At 38.9% G+C, this 22,478-nt stretch overlaps 1 non-coding gene across 1 annotated transcript; it reads left to right on the forward strand.

Moving 5' to 3' along the window:
* Positions 1-322: 322 nt before the first annotated feature.
* Positions 323-430, forward strand: LOC148544789 (small nucleolar RNA R71). The gene has a single exon (XR_015900359.1). It is a non-coding gene; the product is annotated as a small nucleolar RNA R71 (small nucleolar RNA).
* Positions 431-22,478: the final 22,048 nt, after the last annotated feature.

Consider the following 22,478-nt stretch of genomic DNA (forward strand, 5'->3'; position numbering starts at 1 on the left):
CTTGAGTACTGTTGGATGCAGCTTGCATTCCATTCAGACTCTGAGAAATCATATTGACTTGCTGAGTCAATATTTTGTTCTGAGCCAATATGGCATTCAGAGTATCAACTTCAAGAACTCCCTTCTTCATAGGCGTCCCATTACTCACAGGATTCCTCTCAGAAGTGTACATAAACTGGTTATTGGCAACCATGTCGATGAGTTCTTGAGCTTCTGTAGGCGTTTTCTTTAGGTGAATGGATCCACCTGCAGAAGTGTCCAATGACATCTTTGATAGCTTAGATAAACCATCATAGAATATATCCAGGATGGTCCATTCTGAAAGCATGTCAGAAGGACACTTTTTGGTCAACTATTTGTATCTTTCCCAAGCTTCATAGAGGGATTCACCATCTTTTTGTTTGAAGGTTTGAACATCCACTCTAAGCTTGCTCAGCTTTTGAGGAGGAAAGAACTTGGCTAAGAAAGCCGTGACCAGCTTATCCCAAGAGTTCAGGCTGTCTTTGGGTTGAGAGTCCAACCACACTCTAGCTCTGTCTCTTACAGCAAAAGGGAAAAGCATGAGCCTGTAGACTTCAGGATCTACTCCATTAGTCTTAACAGTATCACATATCTGCGAGAATTCAGTTAAGAACTGAAAAGGATCTTCAGATGGAAGTCTATGAAACTTGCAGTTCTGCTGCATCAGAGAAACTAATTGAGGTTTCAGCTCAAAGTTGTTTGCTCCAATGGCAGGAATGGAGATGCTTCTTCCATGTAAATTAGAATTTGGTGCAGTAAAGTCACCAAGCATTCTCCTTGCATTGTTGTTGGGTTCGGCTACCATCTCCTTTACTTGTTCGAAATTTTCAATCAAGTTGTCTCTGGATTGTTGTAATTTAGCTTCTCTTAATTTCCTCTTCAGAGTCTTTTCAGGTTCTGGATCAGCTTCAACAAGAATGCCTTTTTCTCTGTCCCTGCTCATAAGAAAGAGGAGAGAAAAAGAAAAGAAGAGGAATCCTCTATGTCACAGTAAAGAGGTTCCTTATTGTTAGTAGAAGAAAAGAAGAAGAGAAAAATCTGAACTCATAAAAAGAGAGAGAGGGTTCGGATTTTTAGTGGGTGAGGGAGAGATGTTAGTAGATGAATAAATAAATAGAATAAGATGAGAGAGGGGAAATTTCGAAAATAATTTTTGAAAAAGAGTTAGTGATTTTTGAAAATAGTTTTTGAAAAAGGTTAGTAGTTTTTTTTTTCGAAAATTCAAAATAAAAATAAAATAATTAGTTAATTAAAAAGAAATTTTTGAAAAAGGGGGAAGATATTTTCGAAAATAGAGAGAGAGTTAGTTAGGTGGTTTTGAAAAAGGTAAGAAACAAACAAAAAGTTAGTTAGTTAGTTGAAACAAATTTTGAAAAGATAAGAAGTTAGGAAGTTAGAAAAGATATTTTGAAATCAAATTTTTGAAAAAGATAAGATAAGAAGATATTTTTGAAAAGATATTATTGAAATTAGTTTTTGAAAAAGATTTGATTTTTAAAATCACAATTAATGACTTGATTCACAAGAAATCACAAGATATGATTCTAAAACTTAAAGTTTGAATCTTTCTTAACAAGCAAGTAACAAACTTGAAATTTTTGAATCAAAACATTAATTGTTATTATTATTTTCGAAAATTTGATGTAAAATTAAGAAAAAGATTTTTGAAAAATATTTTTGAAATTTTCGAAAATAACTAAGAAAAATGAAAAAGATTTGATTTTTGAAAAAGATTTTGAAAAAGATAGGATTTTTAAAATGAAAATTTGATTTGACTCATAAAAACAACTTGATTTTAAAAATTTTTGAAAAAGTCAAATCTAATTTTTGAATTTATGAGAGAGAAAAAAAAAGGGAAAGATATTTTTTTATTTTTGAATTTTTATGATGAGAGAGAAAAACAAGAAAAATGATGCAATGCATGAAAGTTATGGATCAAAACAATGAATGCATGCAAGAATGCTATGAATGTCAAGATGAACACCAAGAACACTATGAAGATCATGATGAACATCAAGAACACATATTTGAAAAATTTTTTATGCAAAGAAAACATGCAAGACACCAAACTTAGAATTCTTTAATGCTTAGACACAAAGAATTCAAGAATGCATATGAAAAACAAGAAAAGACACAAAACATGCAAATGCAAAGATCAAATAAGAAGACTTACCCAAGAACAACTTGAAGATCATGAAGAACACTATGAATGCATGAGAGTTTTCGAAAAATGCAAGATGCACATGCAATTGACACCAAACTTATAACATGACACATGACTCAAACAAGAAACACAAAAAATATTTTTGATTTTTATGATTTTCTAATTTTTTTGGATTTTTATTTTATGTTTTTCGAAAATTATTTAGAAAAGAGAAAAATAAGGATTCAAAATTTTTAATATGAATTCCAGGAATCTTATGCTCTAAAGCTCCAATCAAAGGGTCAGGCATGGCTTAATAGCCAGCCAAGCTTTAGTATGTAACTCAGACATGACACGTCTAACATGCCCTATAGTCGTATTAGACATGGCTTTACAGCCAGCCATGCTTCATGAAACACTAGAATTCATTCTTTAAAAATTCTGAAGAAAATTACATTTTTGAAAACACATTTTTTTTTCGAAAAACAAAAGAAAAATTTTTGAAAGATTTTTGAAAAATTTTTGAAAACAAAACAAAAAGAAAGTTACCTAATCTGAGCAACAGGATGAACCGTTAGTTGTCCAAACTCAAACAATCCCCGGCAACGGCGTCAAAAACTTGGTGCGCAGAAATTGTGATTACACTTTAATTATGTAAAATTCATCGCTCTTTCTTTCCCTGGTAATGCCGCCAAAAACATGATGCCAATACCATGGTTCACAACTTCTTACAACTAACCAGCAAGTGCACTGGGTCGTCCAAGTAATACCTTACGTGAGTAAGGGTCGAATCCCACAGAGATTGTTGGTATGAAGCAAGCTATGGTCACCTTGTAAATCTCAGTCAGGCGGATATAAAATAGTGATGGAGTTTTCGAAATTAAATAATAAAAGAGGGATAGAAATACTTATGTAATTCATTGGTGAGAATTTCAGATAAGCGAATAGAGATGCTTTCGTTCCTCTGAACCTCTGCTTTCCTGCTATCTTCATCCAATCAGTCTTACTCCTTTCCATGGCTGGCTTTATGTAATGCATCACCATTGTCAATGGCTACTTTCGGTCTTCTCTCGGGAAAATGATCCAAATGCCCTGTCACGGCACGGCTAATCGTCTGGAGGCATCACCCTTGTCAATGGTTTACATCCTATCCTTTCAGTGAAAATGGTCAACGCACCCTGTCACGGCACGGCTATTCATCTGTCGGTTCTCGATCATGCTGGAATAGGATTTACTATCCTTTTGCGTTCTGTCACTACGCCCAGCAATCGCGAGTTTGAAGCTCGTCACAGTCATTCAATAATTGAATCCTACTCGGAATACCACAGACAAGGTTTAGACCTTCCGGATTCTCTTGAATGCCGCCATCATTCTAGCTTACACCACGAAGATTCTGATTAAGAGATCTAAGAGATACTCATTCAGTCGAAGGTAGAACGGAAGTGGTTGTCAGGCACGCGTTCATAGGGAATGATGATGATTGTCACGTTCATCACATTCAGGTTGAAGAGCGAATGAATATCATAGAAGCGAAATAAGATGAATTGAATAGAAAATAGTAGTACTTTGCATTAATCTTTGAGGAACAGCATAGCTCCACACCTTAATCTATGGAGTGTAGAAACTCTATCGTTAAAAATACATAAGTGAAAGGTCCAGGCATAGCCGAATGGCCAGCCCCTCTGATCTAAGAACCAGGCGTCCAAAGATGTCTAATACAATAGTAAAAGGTCCTATTTATAATAAACTAGTCACTAGGGTTTACAGAAATAAGTAATTGATGCATAAATCCACTTCCAGGGCCCACTTGGTGTGTGCTTGGGCTGAGCTTGAGTGTTGCACGTGTAGAGGTCCTTCTTGGAGTTGAACGCCAGTATTTGTGCCAGTTTGGGCGTTCAACTCTGGTTTTGGATCCTTTTCTGGCGCTGGACGCCAGAATTGGGCAGAGAGCTGGCGTTGAACGCCAGTTGGCGTCATCTATTCTTAGCCAAAGTGTGGACTATTATATATTGATGGAAAGCCCTGGATGTCTACTTTCCAACGAAATTGGAAGCGCGCCATTTCGAGTTCTGTAGCTCCAGAAAATCCACTTTGAGTGCAGGGAGGTCAGAATCCAACAGCATCAGCAGTCCTTCTTCAACCTCTGAATCTGATTTTTGCTCAAGTCCCTCAATTTCAGTCAGAAAATACCTGAAATCACAGAAAAACACACAAACTCATAGTAAAGTCCAGAAATGTGAATTTAACATAAAAACTAATGAAAACATCGCTAAAAGTAACTAGATCCTACTAAAAACATACTAAACACAATGCCAAAAAGCGTATAAATTATCCGCTCATCAAACTGCAAGGAAGTATGTTCTTATTATTGGCTATAAAGGTTGTAATTGGGGTTTAGAAGGTGAGAAGCAAGTGATTTGAATGACAAGTAGAGTAAATGGCAATTAAAATAAATAAATACTATAAAGCAAACTTCTAGCAAGGTAAGAGAAATTGGAAGTCCAACTTAGTTATCTCTCTCAACAATAATGAAAGTTGAATCTAAATTCCACTTAGTTAACCTTTACTAAAGTAAAGGAAAGTCAAGGGACTAATTAGTTTGACCTTCGAATCCTTTTTATTTCCTAAGAAAAAGTTGGGGTTATTGAAGTTCAGTTCAATTAGCAAGATAACGATTATCAATTATGCTGAGTTTAATAATGTTGAGTTACTGATTTCTTAACCAAGACCAAAAGGGAAAAAGTAAATTGTTGGAATAAAAATATCCTTAGATAGAAAGCAATGATAACACAAATTAAGGAGAAAGCAATCAATAACTAAAATACCTCAAATAATCATTAATTCAAATCATAACATGGGAAGGATTCATAAGTCAAGTTGGCAACATTTATAGGTAAGAATAAAAGCATTGAAGTAAATATTAAACCTGGATCGAGAGTCACTCTTACAAACTAAGAGAAGTCCTAAATCCTAATCCTAATCCTAAGAGAGAGAGGAGAGAACCTCTCTCAAACTAAATCTAAATCATGGAAAGTGAAAATTGGCGAGCTCTCTCTGAATGGATGCGTTTCCCCACTTTGTAACCTCTGGTCTATGCCTTCTGCACTTGGATTTGGGCCAAAAAGGGCTTCAGAATTCGCTATGAGCGTTTTCTACAATTTCTGGTGTGTGGCCTCTGTCACGCGTCCGCGTGGGTCACGCGGTCGCGTCATTCAGAGCATTTCTTTGCCACGGGGTCGCGTCAGTCATGCAACCGCGTCATGTGCGTTTTGCTTAAGGCGCGTGGTCGCGTCAGTCATGCGGCCGCGTCGCTGCTGATTCGCACTTGGCACGCGATCACTTCGTCCATGCAATCGCGTGGATGCCAGTTTCTTCAGAAGCTCCGTTTTGTGCTTTCTTTCCATTTTTGTATGTTTCCTTTTCCATCCTTTAAGTCATTCTGCCTTAGAAAATCTGAAACTACTCAACACACTAATCACGGCATCGAATGGAAATAAAGGTAATTAAAATAATTAATATTAAAGCTTAAGAAACATGTTTTTCACATACATCACATAATAAGGAAGGGAAAGTAAAACCATGCAATTAATATGAATAAGTGGGTGAAGGATTGAATAAATCACTCAAACTAAGCACAAAATAACTCATGAAATATGGGTTTATCAACCTCCCCACACTTAAACAATAGCATGTCCTCATGCTAAATCCAAGGTAAAGAATAAGGTAAGGTTAAAGTGGTGGAATGTTATGCAATGCAACTTATTCTAAATGCATCTACCTAATTTGATGGGCAGTAAGGCTAATTTGATGATGTTCTCGAAAGTGATAAGATCCAAACGTAAGAACTCCTGGTGGCTATGGATTTAGAGATTGCAAAAAAAAAAAAAAAAAAAAAGAGTTAAGACCCCAGATCCAAAAATTTGAGTGATAGTTTAGTGATAATGTTTATGTTCTTTCTGAACCAAAGGAGGGCAATGATATCAGATTTTATGAAAATATGTCTAAACTCTTCCGTTCTCTTTCTAGACGACTTTCTTTTTCTTCTCCGTCATCCTCCTCCACCTCTCCAATCCATTCTTCCTCCAATCCCCTTACTGAGAAAGTGGCTAGGCCTGATGAACTTTCTCCCAAACACAATATCTTTGAAGAAGAAGTTTGCTTCGAAGATATCAATCAAGCCATTGATAACTGGGAGATACCCAAAATCCCCCAAGATGAGCTTTATGTCCCTGACGACAACAAAAGAAAATCAGACTATATCATCAAGACCGCTGAGAATAATATTCCTCTGGGACCAGATTCTGGTGAGGAATTCCATCTCTTAACCAAAGCATCTGTCAGAGAACATGCCCGTCACTACAGATATCTTCACATAGGATGTGTCCAGGTTGCAGTCAAACCTCTCATCAGAGAAGGCTTGAATGCTTCCATCCTTATGTGTCTTAGAGATATTAGACACAATGATTTCCAAGACTCCCTTATCGGAACAGTTGAAACAAGTCTCGGACATGGTCCAGTTTATTTCAACTGTTTTCCAAACAAAACAGTCAGCCTGTTAGATACCAACATCCTTGATTCTCTCTTCCTAAACATCCGAATTCATGGTCTTAACATGAAGGAAGGATCCATTCCAGCCGCTTTAATCTATAGGATTCAATACAAGGTCATGAACACCTGTAATTCTAGGGTCCTTCTTAAATCCCAAGATCGTGAAACTACTTTGTTTGTCACCGATATGACAAAGGCCAACGTCATGATTCCGAGGCTCATAAGGTGGGATGAAATTGATCTCCCCCAGTCATGGTCTATTGATAGAGCTATCCCTACACAACCTAGACAAGCACCTCTCCTAAGAGAAATAAAACAGGATGAATCCGGGAAAGTAGAAATTTTCTTCGATAGAAGAAACTCTTTTTCCTCCAGATCAGAAGCAGGGACATCTAATGATTTTGCTTCAGCAAGAAGGTCTTTTTCTGTAACTTCTCAATCTCAGTTTTCAAAATTTTCAAAACCCGTACATTCTGAAATCAATATTTCGGGATTACAAAATAATTCAAATATTTCCCAACCAGTTTATCAAACCGATGATAAGCATTCAGATGATGATATTGAGATAGAATCTTCCATTCAATCTCCAACATACTCATCTATGCATGGTGCTCAATATTCTTCTGTGAATAATGCCCAATGAGTAGCACAGAATTTATTATAGATAGGGAAGCATTACGTAAAAACCTTGAATCTGAGGAATATGACCTCCATAGAGAATGGTATTTACGTACGCACACAGCTACTCAAATTGCATCATTCAAAGAAAAATATTACAGTTTTCTAAAAGAGGTTGAGATGCATATTCCTTTCTTTGAATGGTTTCATGCTTATTCCATCAAAAACAATCTGGTTTATCCTTTCAAAAACAAAGAAAACTTGCTTTCAGCAAATGTTATTTCAACTTGGAAAGTTAAAGATGGGAATTTAGTTAGATCTGAGTTTCCTCCAAAAGGACCTTTTGTTATTTCAAGCACAGAAGGACATAACCCTGTTATGGCTTCTCCTTTTAAAACAAAAAATATTGATGAAGCTGTCGCCCCAAAAGATATTAAAAACCTTATTGAACAATCTAATTACACCAATAGGTTTTTACAATGTCTGGGTGACAACCTTTCATCTTTGGGATCTACTTTTTCTTTCAAAAATGCTTCTAACGCCACTACTTCTAAAAGTATTGAAAAACCCCTTTTTAAACCTTTTAAAATGAGTAGTAAAGCGAAGAAAAATCTTAAAACTTCCATTTTAAAACAACAATCCGGTGATTCAGAAGTTATTCAAAAAATTGACCAACTTTTAAACCGTTTCTCTACCGCCCCTGAAACTCCAAACTCTGGTGAGTCTACTTCTCGTATTCAAACACGCTCATCCAAAGCCGTTAATGCCCTTTGTCATGAGTCTAACGACTCCTCCTCCGAAGAAAGTGATGGTTCCTACAAATCATCCCTCAAAATCAGCCCTATTTTGACAAACTCCCTAACCAAGTGGAAAGGTTTAACCAAATCCTCTACGTACGGTTACAATCGTGTTTCCGCTCCCGACCTAGCCCTCGAAGAAAGAGAACTAGGTTTTGTCAGCTTCAATGCCAATAATATCTATGAATGGAACATAGATGGTAAAACTGAATATAACATCATGAGTATGCTTCAGCATATGACTATGGTAGGCACAGCCTATCAAGCTGCCCATGAAACTTCTGAAGAAGCAATAGCCAATGTTATTGTTTCTGGTTTCAGTGGCCAACTCAAAGGATGGTGGGATAACTACCTTTCGGATAACCAAAAACACTCAATCTTCTCTGCCATAAAAGTCAATGATCAGAACGAACCGATCATTGGTGATGATGGGGAACCCATCCCCGATGCTGTTAATACCCTAATATTTACCATAGCAAGCCATTTCATTGGTGATCCATCTCTCTGGAAAGATCGTTCGGCTGAACTACTTTCCAATCTCAGATGCAAAACTTTGTCTGATTTCCGGTGGTATAAAGACACCTTTCTTACCAGGGTTTACACCAGAGAAGATAGTCAACAACCTTTTTGGAAAGAAAAGTTCCTTGCTGGACTCCCAAAATCTCTTGGAGATAAAGTAAGGGACAAAATACGTAGCTTAACCCCGGATGGGATAATACCCTATGACGAGTTAAGTTATGGTCAGCTAGTTTCTTTTATCCAGAAGGTTGCTCTAAAGATTTGTCAAGATGACAAAATCCAAAGACAACTTGCTCGAGAAAAAACCCAAAATCGTATTGATCTGGGAACTTTCTGTGAACAATTCGGTCTTCCTGCTTGTCATCCAAAAAAATCCAAAAGACCATCCAATCGAAAAGTTTTTATTAAACCTAATCCTGAAAAGAATTTCAGAAGGTCTAGAAGAGGTTTTCAAAACCCTAAAAATGAAAAGAATTTCCAAAAAAATTTTCAAAATAACCCACAAAAGAACCCCATTATTTGCTATACATGTAAGAAACCTGGACATATTAGCAAATACTGCCGGTTAAAAAGAAAGATTAATAATCTAAACCTTGATCCTCTGATTGAGGAACAGATTAATAATCTGATGTTAGAAAGTTCAGAAAATGATTCTGACCAAGAATCTTCGGATGATATCAATAACATCGAATTAGATGACATTGAATCATCCTCAGATTCAGATGTCAAGCAAATTGGTGTTTTATCCAAAGATCAAGATCTCCTATTTGATGCTATTGAGGCTATTGACAATCCTGAACAAAAGAAAGACTTTCTTTTGAAACTAAAAAAATCTCTACAAAAGGAGAAAAAACCCAAAAATCTGGTCCTTAGCAATAAATATGATGTTAAACCTATTTTCAAAAAATTAGAAAAACAAGTTATTCGTCCCATAACTATTCAGGACCTCCAATCTGAGGTCAACAATCTCAAAAGAGAAATCCAGGAAATTAGGAGACATCAAGACAATCATCAACTTATTCTCTCCCAATTAATGCAAGTGGGAGAATCTGGTGATGAACTTGATCAAACAGAGTGTTCTAAGGAACAAGAAAATAAAATCTCTGACGACAACGAGGGAAAAAAAATTCTGAGAATAATCAATGTATTCTCTTTTATGAAGCATCGTGTTCATATCCGAATTGTCGTTAAAGATTTTGTTTTTGACACCATTGCACTCTTTGACTCAGGTGCAGATTCAAACTGTATTAAGGAAGGTTTGGTCCCCACAAAATATTTCGAAAAAACTACTGAACGCCTTAGCTCAATAACAGGAGAAAGGCTAAGTGTCAATTTCAAACTAACAGATGTTTTTATTGAAAAGGGTAATATCAGGATTCCCACTGAATTTATTATTGCAAAAGATATCAAAAATGATGTGGTCTTGGGGACACCTTTCATAATCCTTTTGTTTCCTTATCTGGCAGACTTTCCAGGGCATACCTCTTTTGTTCAGGGACAAGTAACCTTCTTTGAGTTCCTGGATTCACCAAAACAAAAATCTTTAAATCTAATTGAATCCAAGACTAGACAGATTTGTTTCTTAAAAGAAGAAATCTCTTTTAAAACCCTTGAATCTCAACTCTCCCAACCAAAGATTCAGAACAAAATTAAAAATCTTTTGAACCAAATTGAGAAGTCTATTTGTTCAGATTTGCCTCATGCTTTCTGGAATAGGAAAGAACACGTCGTTGATCTTCCTTATGAAAAGAATTTCAAAGAATCAAAAATCCCTACAAAAGCCCGCCCAATTCAAATGAATGAGCAGCTTTTGCAGCATTGTCAAAAGGAAATAAAAGATCTTTTGGATAAAGGATTAATTCGTCCTAGCAAAAGTCCTTGGTCTTGCTCTGCTTTTTATGTTAATAAGCAAGCTGAAATAGAACGAGGAACCCCTAGGCTTGTCATCAATTACAAACCTCTGAATGAAGCCTTGCAATGGATTCGTTATCCTATCCCAAACAAAAAAGATTTGCTTAGTAGGTTAAATTCTGCAAACATTTTCTCAAAATTTGATATGAAATCCGGTTTTTGGCAGATTCAAATCACCGAATCAGACCGATACAAAACAGCATTTACAGTTCCATTTGGACAGTATGAATGGAATGTAATGCCTTTTGGTCTGAAAAATGCCCCATCTGAATTTCAAAAAATTATGAATGATATTTTCAATCCATATTCAGATTTTGCAATCGTTTACATTGATGATGTTCTAATTTTTTCCCAAACTTTACATGAACATTTCAAGCATGTTAAAACTTTCATGTACATCATCCAAAAAAACGGTCTTGCTGTCTCCAAGTCAAAAATTGTTCTCTTTCAAACAAAAATCCGTTTTCTTGGTCATATAATCTTCCAAGGCACTATAACTCCAATTGAAAGATCAATTTTGTTTGCAGTAAAGTTTCCAGATTATATCCTTGATAAACCTCAGCTCCAGAGGTTCCTAGGTTGTCTCAATTATGTTTCGGATTTCATCCCAAATCTTAACAACCTCATTAAACATCTCCATGATAGGCTTAAGAAAAATCCTCCACCTTGGACAGAAAAACATTCTGATATTATCAGGTTCCTTAAAACCAAAGTCCGCAATCTTCCTTGTCTTTACTTACCGGTTCCTCATGCATTCAAAATAGTGGAAACAGATGCATCAGATTTAGGATATGGCGGTATCCTAAAACAAAAACTGCATGATAAAGATTGTATCATTGCATTTACATCCAAACATTGGAATAGTACTCAACAAAAATATTCCACTATCAAAAAAGAAATTTTAGCTATTGTTTTATGCATCACAAAATTTCAATCTGACTTACTCAACCAAAAATTTTTAGTCCGAGTTGATTGTAAATCAGCTAAAGATGTTTTACAAAATGATGTTAAAAATCTTGCATCAAAACAAGTTTTTGCCAGATGGCAAGCTATTTTAAGCGTCTTTGATTTTGATATTGAGCATATCAAGGGCAACTCAAACTCTCTCCCTGACTTTCTCACACGTGAATATTTGCAGGGAGATAAACAGAAAGAAGATGCCTAAAAAGGCAACCTTAGCCTCAGCATGAGGCAGAGGCATTCGCCTAGCCCTACCAGGGCCAATCAGAAGATCTGGGTCTAGTACCCCAACAGAGTCATCTACCCAACAACCTACTCAACAATCTGGGTCATTTACCCAACATCTCACCCAAACCCAACAAGCTGGGCCATCTACACAACAAACCACCCAAAAATCTTTTGAACCACAAAACAACCAAGCCAAACAATCCAAAGCAGACTATGCCATCCCAATCGAAACCCTCCTAGCCTTACAGGACCAGGGTCTCACTAAACTCAACAAAAAATCTTGGGCCGACCTTTGCAGTGAATCCGATGAAGAAATTGACCTATCACAATTAATATCTCAGGTAGCCAATCGAAGAACAGTCATCCAAATAGGAAAACAAAAGTCTGTCGTCTCGACACCCCAAACATCCTCAACCACTACCAAAACTCAAAAAACCCAAACCAATTACATATCTACAAACAAAACCGCAAATATTATCCACATAGAGCCTGAATTCTGGGATAATTCTCCAAACAAAGTCATCCCAAAGATTTTCCCTACTGGATTCCACTTCAGACCCTTAGCACCTAATAAAACTCGCCATTTCTACGAATTCATCTTAATAGATACTGACTCAGTATCTATTAAACATTACAAGGATAAAACCAATCCCGAATTTATAACCCATTCAACCATTCAAATTCTCAAAATTTTATCCCCAAAGCAATTTGGGAATAACCTAAACAAAATTCAAAAATTTTCTCAAAATTATGACCCAATAGGTTTTAATTATTGGGATTACATGGAAGCCTGGACTAAAGTATTTTGGTTTCAAAATACTCAGTTCAGACATTCATGGTTAATTTATTTTAAAAGAAAAATCAATTATGTTTTTCCAAATTGGTTCTATCAATGGTGGGACTTCTTTGGACCAATCCAAGAAATTTTACCCTCACCAACAGATGAAGGGTATAAACTTTTTCAATCAAACTTTAACAATCAGGAAACATGTGTTCCTGTAATGTAAAAATTTTTCTCAACATTTTCATTGGCATGGGTATTCTCATGGCAATACAAGTATGCAAAACCAAACCACCCCAAATCATTTCCAATCCTTCAAAGGCATGGTTATGTCAAATGGTGGTCTCAATTTGATGCTTCAATGGCCTACCCAGAGAAGGTCAGAGAATGGTTCAAATCCAATCCTGAAAGTCAAAAGATTTCAGATCCAGAAACTGCCCTGTTCCTCAATTAAAAAGCCCAAATTGCTGCAGCCCTTGCAGGAGCTCAATCGAAAGAAACTCTAGCAAAACATCTCCAGCAAATCATGCAGATGATTGAAGAAGACAAAAATCACAAGGATGATCCCACTTCCTCAGCAGAATCCTCAAGCAGTTATAATCAGAATGAAGATGACTGCTTTGGAATCGATCTAGGAGAGGATTAGTCTTTAATCTTCAAAATCCATGTAATCAAAAAATCCATTGTTAACCTGTATTGTAGAAATAGTACCGGTAATATGCACCTGTACTGTAGAAACAGTAGAATATCCAATTATAAAAGGAAGCCTTGCATTCATTGAGAGGCACCCTTCAGTTTAGATATCATAGAGAGAAGTTAGAGAGAGAGACTCTGAGAGTTCCCTTGTAAGCTCTCCAGCTCTTCTTCTTCCCTCTCCTTTATTTCAATCATTCAATAAAACTTTCAATCAGTTCTTTATTTTCGAGTCTTCATATTTTTACATTTCTACAGCTGCATATGTGTGCGGACTACCGCCACATCTAACTTCATATTTATTTTCCTGCTCTTGCATCTATCATAAGCATATGCGTGCGGACTACCGCCGCATCTAACTTCATATTTACTTTCCTGTTCTTGCATCTATCATACTGCAACCTCTTTAACCTTGTCTACTCCCTCTTCCCCTTTCCCTCCTTGATCCACTTCGGGACATCTATATATATATAGCCAACCCTTAAATAATAAAGCATTTTAGCAAATGAGATGGGAAATAAAAATATTGTACAAACTTGCAAAACAATTAGTAAATTAAGCACAGATATATGTTGATGAGTTATTGAACCCTCACTGGATTTTGTGTTTACCCTCTAGTCACTCAGTGTTTATTGGGTTTATTCACTCTATTTTTCTTTTTATTCTTACTTTCTATAACTTTGTTCTTCATCTAACCAATCAACAATTATAGAGTACAGTCATACCAAAAGTCATGAGGTCTTTAATTAAGGTTGTAATGGGGCCAAGGTAAAGGTAAGGATATATGTATAAGGCTAAGTGAGCTAATAAGTGAATCCTCAATTAGACTAAGATCTCACCTAACATACATATTTAGTAGAATAAGCTTCTTTACCAATTTTTCCATATTATCCCACTTGTTGTCACATGCTCATGTTTCAATTTTTGTTTTTATCCCATGTGCATTGCTTTTATTTTGCATTGGGGAATTCTTTTGTATTCCCTTTTATTAAATGCTGAAAAATAACTTCTTTTTTTTTTAATGCACATGGTAATTGATCACTTTGATTTCTCATGAGCATGCTTCCCAAATTTTCTGAATTATTTTATTTCTTTCAACTTTTCTACCTTTTGTTTCTATCATCCATGTTCCCAATAGGTTTCCCACATTTTAATCTATTCATAATTTTCTATCTTAAGCTAACCAAGGATTCAACTTGGAAATTTATTTTGTTTTTCTGCTTAAGGCTAGTAGTGTGGCTAAATAGAATAAAAGGGATTTTTAAAGGCTCAAGGGGGCTAACAAGGGTAATGTGAAAGGTAGGTTATTTTGGGGTAAGTGAGCTAAAATCAAATGATGGCCTTAATCATTCTTTTGGCATGTATCTATATTCTATAATTGGACATATAGATTAAAGCAAAGTAAAGAACATCAGAATAAAAAGAAGCGAAACACACAGGAATGAAATTATGGTTTGAATGCAACCATACAATTAAGCTCAATACTCACAGGCTGTGTATTCTCTAACTCAAGCATCATATATCATTCATATATGTTATGCAGGTTTAGTTAAAAATTCCCATTATTCTCATAAAAAATTATTTAGGGTAGCCTTTAAAGTTTTAATGTTTCTCCTTGATGAAATGTTGTCAACTTAACTATATGATGTAATGCTATATATACAAGGTTTATGGATTTAAATCTGTTATGTTCAATTTCTTAGCTTACTTCCTTTTTATATTTTTCAATTTAACTATGCTATCTTATGATAAAAAGGGTAAACTATACTAATTAATCCACTAATAAGTCAGAATTGCAAACTAAACTAAATAACTAAAAATGAAAAAATGCAAAAATAGAGTAAAAATACATAAAAGCAGCAATGTATAAGTACTCAGAAAAAAAAGAAAGAAAAATATAGAAAAATATCCAAAATAAAAGAAAAAAAGAGATGTAGTGGTTCACCAAAATAAAACGCCAGAGATGGCGACCTCCCCACACTTAAAATGAAGCATCGTCCCTGATGCTCAGTCAGGCCGGGTGTGAAGGGGTGTCATCACTGGTAGGGATGGTAGCTGGAGGCTCTGTGGTGGTGGTGGGCTGAAGGTTTGGCTACTGTAGAGGCGGTGCTGACTAGATCGGGATCTCCGGATCTGCAGCCTCTATCTGATGCGTAACCTCCTGATGCGGGGCAGCCTGCTCTCTGGCTGCACGCTGATGGGTCTCCTCCTGGAAATGAGTCTCCTCCTCGTGCTCATCCTCCTCCGCCTCTGATGGCTCAGATGGTGTGTCGGGCTCAGAGGGGATGTCACCACCCTGTCGGATCATCAGCTTCAGATGCGAATAGTGTCGCTGGCTGCAACGCTCCAATCTCTCATATCGGCGCCGGTTACAGTGCTCCATCTGATCAAGCTGTTGGAATAGGCGGTGCACGAGGCGGTATACGGGCTCAGAGGCAGGTGGAGGTACAGTGGTAGCAGCAGGGGCAGGAGTGGCAGCTGTGGATGAAGAGGGTCCAGTAGACGGTGGGGCTGTCTCATCAGTAGCAGTGAAGGGTGGTGGTCTGTAGCCCAAGGCTAGGAAGTTTCTGCTGTGAGGAATGATCTTCCTGCAGTCCACCGCTGGTGGTCTCTCATCGGCATCCTCCCATGGCACGTCAGCTCGACGGCCTAGCTGTGTAACCAAATACGGGAAAGGGAGGGTGCCTCGGACGTTGACCCTGGCCATATAATGCCGGATAAAGCGTGGTAGATAAAGGTCCTTACCCTCCAGCACACACCATAGGAGAGTGATCATAGCAGCTGGGATCTCCGTCTCATGAGTACTCGGCATGACATAATTGCTCAAGATTTGGTGCCATAACCGAGCCTCATCATTTAAGTACGCCCTCTTGATCCCTCTAGGCATGGTGGTGTCCTGACCCATCTCCCAAGGAACAGTCGGGTCGAGAGCTATCCTTGCCTTTACAGCATCCCAATCAAACTGCATCAGGCGCATGTCCTCCTCAACCTTTGAATAACCATCAGGCTGATCGGACTTGGCTGGGAGCTGGAGAATGTCCTCGATGGCCTCCTCAGTGACCAGAATTTATTTTCCTCTCAGGTGTACGACATCTAGGGTGGTGAGGTAGTAGTTGCAGTAGAATTCCCGGACCCAAGATGCGTTGACCTCTGTCAGTATTCTCTCCAGAAAGAACCAACCCCTTTGCTTGATTTGCTCAGTGGTGTACTGCTGGAGTGCTTCTGGAATCTTCAGAGTTCTCTCCAAGTATAGATTCCTGGAGTTTGCGAAATCCGGGTACTTCAGCTCACAGTACCGGTTTGCAAATTTTATTGGATCAGTTGCAGGGAGCAGCTGGTCAGCTTTTTCCTGCTGTGTAAAGTTCTTCTCCCGCCATGAGAAATCATGCATGAGGGCAATGATGGATTGGGAGGAATCTCCTCTCTTGCGCTTGCCAGTAGCCTTGCCTTTTCCTTTCCTCTGTGAGGCAGACATCCTGAAAAATAGAAAACCAGGATATGGATAAAAATAGGGAAGCAAATAGGCAATTTAAACAAAGAAAAATCAAAGCGGCAAAGGAGAATTAGAATCAAGTAAATGAGTCAAGTAAATGTGCATTAAGGATTCTTTAGTAGTTTAAAATTTGGAAAGGAAGAATTGACAATCCAGAATGTATCAGAATTTCAAGTTAAATAGAAAAAAAATCATTAAGGGGGTCGGTGGCGGCGGCAATGGTGGCTAGGTGGTGGTTGAGAGAAGAGGAGGAAGAGAGGGAGAAGAGGGCTGGGGGGCTGCACGACTGATAGGGTTCGCGTGGCTGGGGAGGGTTATATTTTCAAATCCACGCGGTCGCGTGGGGGATGCGGTCGCGTGGTGGGGGTGAAAATGGGGGTAACGCGATCGGGTAAGTCGCGCGATCGCGTGAGAGGGGTAGGAGAGGGGGTGACGCGATCGCGTGGGTCGCGCGATCGCGTCGCTGGACATTGTGCTAAACTCACGACTCCAGCACTGTTTTAGCACAACTCTCTGTCTCCTTCTAGGGTGATGTGCAATCCATGCGACGCGATCGCGTCGCTCACGCGGTCGCGTGGGATTGGTACTGTGCAAGTGACGCAATCGCATGGGGCATGCGATCGCGTGGGCCAAATTGTGCAAAACGCACAAGGGCCGCACGATTCCATCCTAACTCTCTGGACGTTGGATTTTTGACGCCGATCTCTACGGCACGCGGCCGCGTGGATGACGCGGTCGCGTAGATAGTATATTCGCAATATGACGCGATCGCATGGGGCATGCGGTCGCGTCGTGCATCTTTTTTTTTTTTTTTTTTTGAATTCAGGATGCAATGCTTAATGTGAATGCTATGCATGATTCCAGGTTTAATAAAAATAAAATTCAAAACTAAATAAAATTAAAATTGCAAAAGGAACGATCATACCATGGTGGGTTGTCTCCCACCTAGCACTTTTAGTTAAAGTCCTTAAGTTGGACATCGGAGGAGCCTCTTGCTATGGCAGCTTATGTTTAAATTCGTCCAAAAATCTCCACCTGTGCTTGGAATGCCAAGAGCCTCCGGGGTCCCATACTAGGCATGTAAAACTTCTGAGCAGCTTCAGACAAATTTTCAGACTCCCGGGGTGACGAATGTTAGAATAGATTCCAGGATCCCAAGCTTTGCTATTAAATCCGCCTCCGTCTCGATCTATATGCTTCCATCCGGGCGGTTTAAAAAGTAGAATCTCACCATGGTGACCAAACATTCTCCGTGATCCATGCAATGGAGCATGATACCAATCCGTGTACTTCGAGGTGAAGCGTGGAACCTTATTGAACCTTGTGCACCAACTCTGAGTACGAGCCATTTCCCTCTTACTCTTAAAGCCGCAAAGAGCTCTAAGCTGGCCATCTGTTTCAAGCAAACCATATTCAAGTGAATAAGTAAAGTTAAAGGTTAAGGATTGTACCCACTTGAAGCTTGTATTAGGTGGCAATGGCCTTGGGGTAGGTGTTTCTGGTGGTTCTGTAAGTTCTTCTCCCTTGGGTTCTTCTGTGAATTTCTCCACTTCCTTGCAAGAGTCTTCCGATATAGTATCACCCTGGTCAAAGTCTTCTATGTCTTCCTCATCACTCGAGTCATAGATTGGAGGTTGAGAGAAATCTACCTCTGCATCATCTTCGTATTCATCTGCGGAAGATTCTTCAATCTCAGAGAATTCACTTGCGGATGCAAGTTCATTACTAAGAGAATTTGACTTGTGACTATCATCATCAAGGGAATTTGTGTCCTGGGTTATTCCGTCTGATTCTTCATAAACAACTTGCCTTGGAGATTGTACAATATCCTCCTTAACATCAACTGTAGCGTCCTTGACGGAGTTCTCCTCAGTTCTGGATTCCCATGGAGATTCAGCATCTCCTAGATCTTCAACCAACTCTTCTTCTTGAACAATGACAGCTTCTTCTACTTGTTCTAGTACGAATTCGTTCTCTGTCTTATCCACTGGAGTTTCTGGTATTTCCTTCATGCTATGCTCTTCGTTAGACTATTCACATGGGGCTGTGGCTGATCCTTGTGTATTTGAGCGTCTAGAAACCCATTGAATTACTACTTGCTCCAGTTGTCGAATGGTTGTTTGAAATTTATTTATTGTTTCCTTTAGGCGAACCTCTGCTTCTCGGGTTGTCGGACTTGGGCATGATACATAGGAAAGTGGTGGTGATTGGGAGTGATTGGATTGGTACTGGGGTAAGGAAGGATCATATGGTGGCGAATGGTGAAGAGAAGCTCGTGAGTGTGATGGTTCGAAAGTATAGTTTCTAAACCTTCAAAAGTCCTTTCATACAAAGGTTTTGGGTGTCAGAAGTAACAAACCCCTTTTAAAAATTGTTAACCGAGTATTCAAACCTCGGGTCATCTTCTCAAGGAACTGCAAGGAAGTATGTTCTTATTATTGGCTATAAAGGTTGTAATAGGGGTTTAGAAGGTGAGAAGCAAGTGATTTGAATGACAAGTAGAGTAAATGGCAATTAAAATAAATAAATACTGTAAAGCAAACTTCTGGCAAGGTAAAAGAAATTGGAAGTCCAACTTAGTTATCTCTCTCAACAATAATGAAAGTTGAATCTAAATTCCACTTAGTTAACCTTTACTAAAGTAAAGGAAAGTCAAGGGACTAATTAGTTTGACCTTCGAATCCTTTTTATTTCCTAAGAAAAAGTTGGGGTTATTGAAGTTCAGTTCAATTAGCAAGATAATGATTATCAATTATGCTGAGTTTAATAATGTTAAGTTACTGATTTCTTAACCAAGACCAAAAGGGAAAAAGTAAAATTGTTGGAATAAAAATATCCTTAGATAGAAAGCAATGATAACACAAATTAAGGAGAAAGCAATCAATAACTGAAATACCTCAAATAATCATTAATTCAAATCATAACATGGGAAGGATTCATAAGTCAAGTTGGCAACATTTATAGGTACGAATAAAAGCATTGAAGTAAATATTAAACCTGGATCGAGAGTCACTCTTACAAACTAAGAGAAGTCCTAAATCCTAATCCTAATCCTAAGAGAGAGAGGAGAGAACCTCTCTCAAACTAAATCTAAATCATGGAAAGTGAAAATTGGCGAGCTCTCTCTGAATGGATGCGTTCCCCCACTTTGTAACCTCTGGTCTATGCCTTCTGGACTTGGATTTGGGCCAAAAAGGGCTTCAGAATTCGCTATGAGCGTTTTCTACAATTTCTGGTACGTGGCCTCTGTCACGCGTCCGCGTGGGTCACGCAGTCGCATCATTCGGAGCATTTCTTTGCCACGGGGTCGCGTCAGTCATGCGACCGCGTCATGTGCGTTCTGCTTAAGGCGCACGGTCGCGTCAGTCATGCGGCCGCGTCGCTGCTGATTCGCGCTTGGCACGCGATCGCTTCGTCCATGCGATCGCGTGGATGCCAGTTTCTTCAGAAGCTCCGTTTTGTGCTTTCCTTCCATTTTTGTATGTTTCCTTTTCCATCCTTTAAGTCATTCTGCCTTAGAAAATCTGAAACTACTCAACACACTAATCACGGCATCAAATGGAAATAAATGTAATTAAAATAATTAATATTAAAGCTTAGGAAACATGTTTTTCACATACATCACATAATAAGGAAGGGAAAGTAAAACCATGCAATTAATATGAATAAGTGGGTGAAGGATTGAATAAATCACTCAAACTAAGCACAAAATAACTCATGAAATATGGGTTTATCAACCAACCTCACAAAAGTGTTCGACACCATCAGAAAGCATGGTATGTGGCTTAACCCAGCAAAATGTACCTTCACAGTAGAAGCCGGCAAATTCCTGGGCTTCATGCTCACACAGAGAGGAATTGAGGCAAACCCAGATAAATGCCAGGCTATACTCAGCTTGAAAAGTCCGACCTGTGTTAAAGAAGTACAACAGCTCAACGGAAGACTGGCAGCTCTGTCCAGGTTCTTAGCCGGTTCGGCCATAAGATCGCTCCCCTTTTACGCGACATTAAGAAAGGAAAAAAGGTTTGAGTGGACCAAAGAGCGCGAAAAAGCCTTTCAAGATTTCAAAAGTTTCTTGGGACAACCACCCATTCTTACCCGACCACGGGAAGGAGAAGCACTCATACTATACCTGACAGTAGGAAATCGGGCAATAGCTTCAGCACTAGTTAGAAAAGATGAAAGCAGGCAACAACCCATCTACTTCATCAGCAAAGCCCTACAAGGGGCCAAGCTAAACTATGAAAAAATAGAAAAGTTTGCCTACGCTCTCATAATCACTTCCTGACGACTTTGCCCATACTTTCAAGCACACACTATTAAGGTTCAGACCAGCCAGCCCATAAAAAGTATTGTACAGAAGACAGACTTAGCTGGAAGAATACTACAGTAGGCAGTCGAGTTGTCCAAAGTCGATTTGCAATCTGAAGCTCGAACCGCCATCAAATCACAGTATCTGGCTGACTTCATCGCCAAGTACACAGATACCTCGAGAACTCCCATAAAGTGGAATCTCTACGTGGACGGATCGTCAAACAAAGCCGGGAGTGGGGCAGGTGTGATAACAGAAAGTGATCAGGAAACCCAAATTGAGCTATCACTAAGTTTGAATTCCCTGCTTCAAATAATCAAGCCGAGTACGAAGCATTACTGGTTGGTTTGAGGCTGGCTAAGGAGGTAGGAGTTCAAAAGCTCACCATCTTCAGTGATTCTCAAATAGTTACCTCACAAATAGAAGGGAAGTACCAAGCTAAAGACCCCACCATGAAGAAATATCTGGACAAGACTAGAGAACAGCTCAGATAACTCGGGGAATATGAAATCCAACACATACCTCGGGAACAGAACGCTCGAGCTGATGCACTCTCAAAACTAGCCAGCACCAAACCAGGGGGCAATAATAGAAGCCTCATCCAGGAAACACTGCAAAGCCCATCAATTTTAGAGGAAGAAAAGGTCTTAGCCATATCAGGTCAGGATCAGGCGTGGATGACCCCCACAATCAAATACCTCAAAACAGAAACACTCCCCGCAGACAAGAAAGAGGCAAAGCATCTAATACGAGAAGCACAGTACTACACCATGGTGGGCGACATCTTATACAGGAGAGGGTTCTCAACACCCCTCCTAAAATGTGTACCGACCTCCAATACAAAAGAGGTCCTGGAAGAAGTACACAGTGTTATGTGTGGTAACCACTTGGTGGCACGAGCTCTTTCCAAAAAGGTACTCCGAGCTAGATTCTTTTGGCCGACCTTGTAAAAAGAAGCAATAGAGTTCGTCAAGACATGTTCACCATGTCAAAAGAATGTTAACTTCCACATCACCCCACCAGAAGAGCTCATCAGTGTAACGTCACCCTGGCCGTTCGCAAAATGGGGACTAGACCTCCTCGGACCCTTTCCCCAAGGATCGGGACAAGTCAAATTCCTCATTGTAGGGGTGGACTATTTTACAAAATGGATTAAGGCAGAACCCCTAGCCAATGCCACTGCTCAACAAAGTCGTAAATTTCTATATAGGAATATTATTACAAGGTTTGGAGTCCCTTACTCCATCACCACAGACAATGGCACTCAATTTACTGATACATGTTTCAGAAACTTGGTGACCGACTTAAAAATAAAGTACCAATTCACATCCGTAGAACACCCACAAGCTAATTGACAAGCAGAAGCTGCCAACAAAGTCATACTAGCAGGGTTGAAGCGAAGACTACAAAGTGCAAAGGAAGCTTGGGCCGAAGAGCTCCCACAAGTCCTATGG

Source organism: Arachis ipaensis, chromosome B9, assembly GCF_059453495.1.
Source record: "Arachis ipaensis isolate K30076 ecotype BB chromosome B9, ASM5945349v1, whole genome shotgun sequence".
NCBI classification, from domain to species: Eukaryota; Viridiplantae; Streptophyta; class Magnoliopsida; order Fabales; family Fabaceae; genus Arachis; species Arachis ipaensis.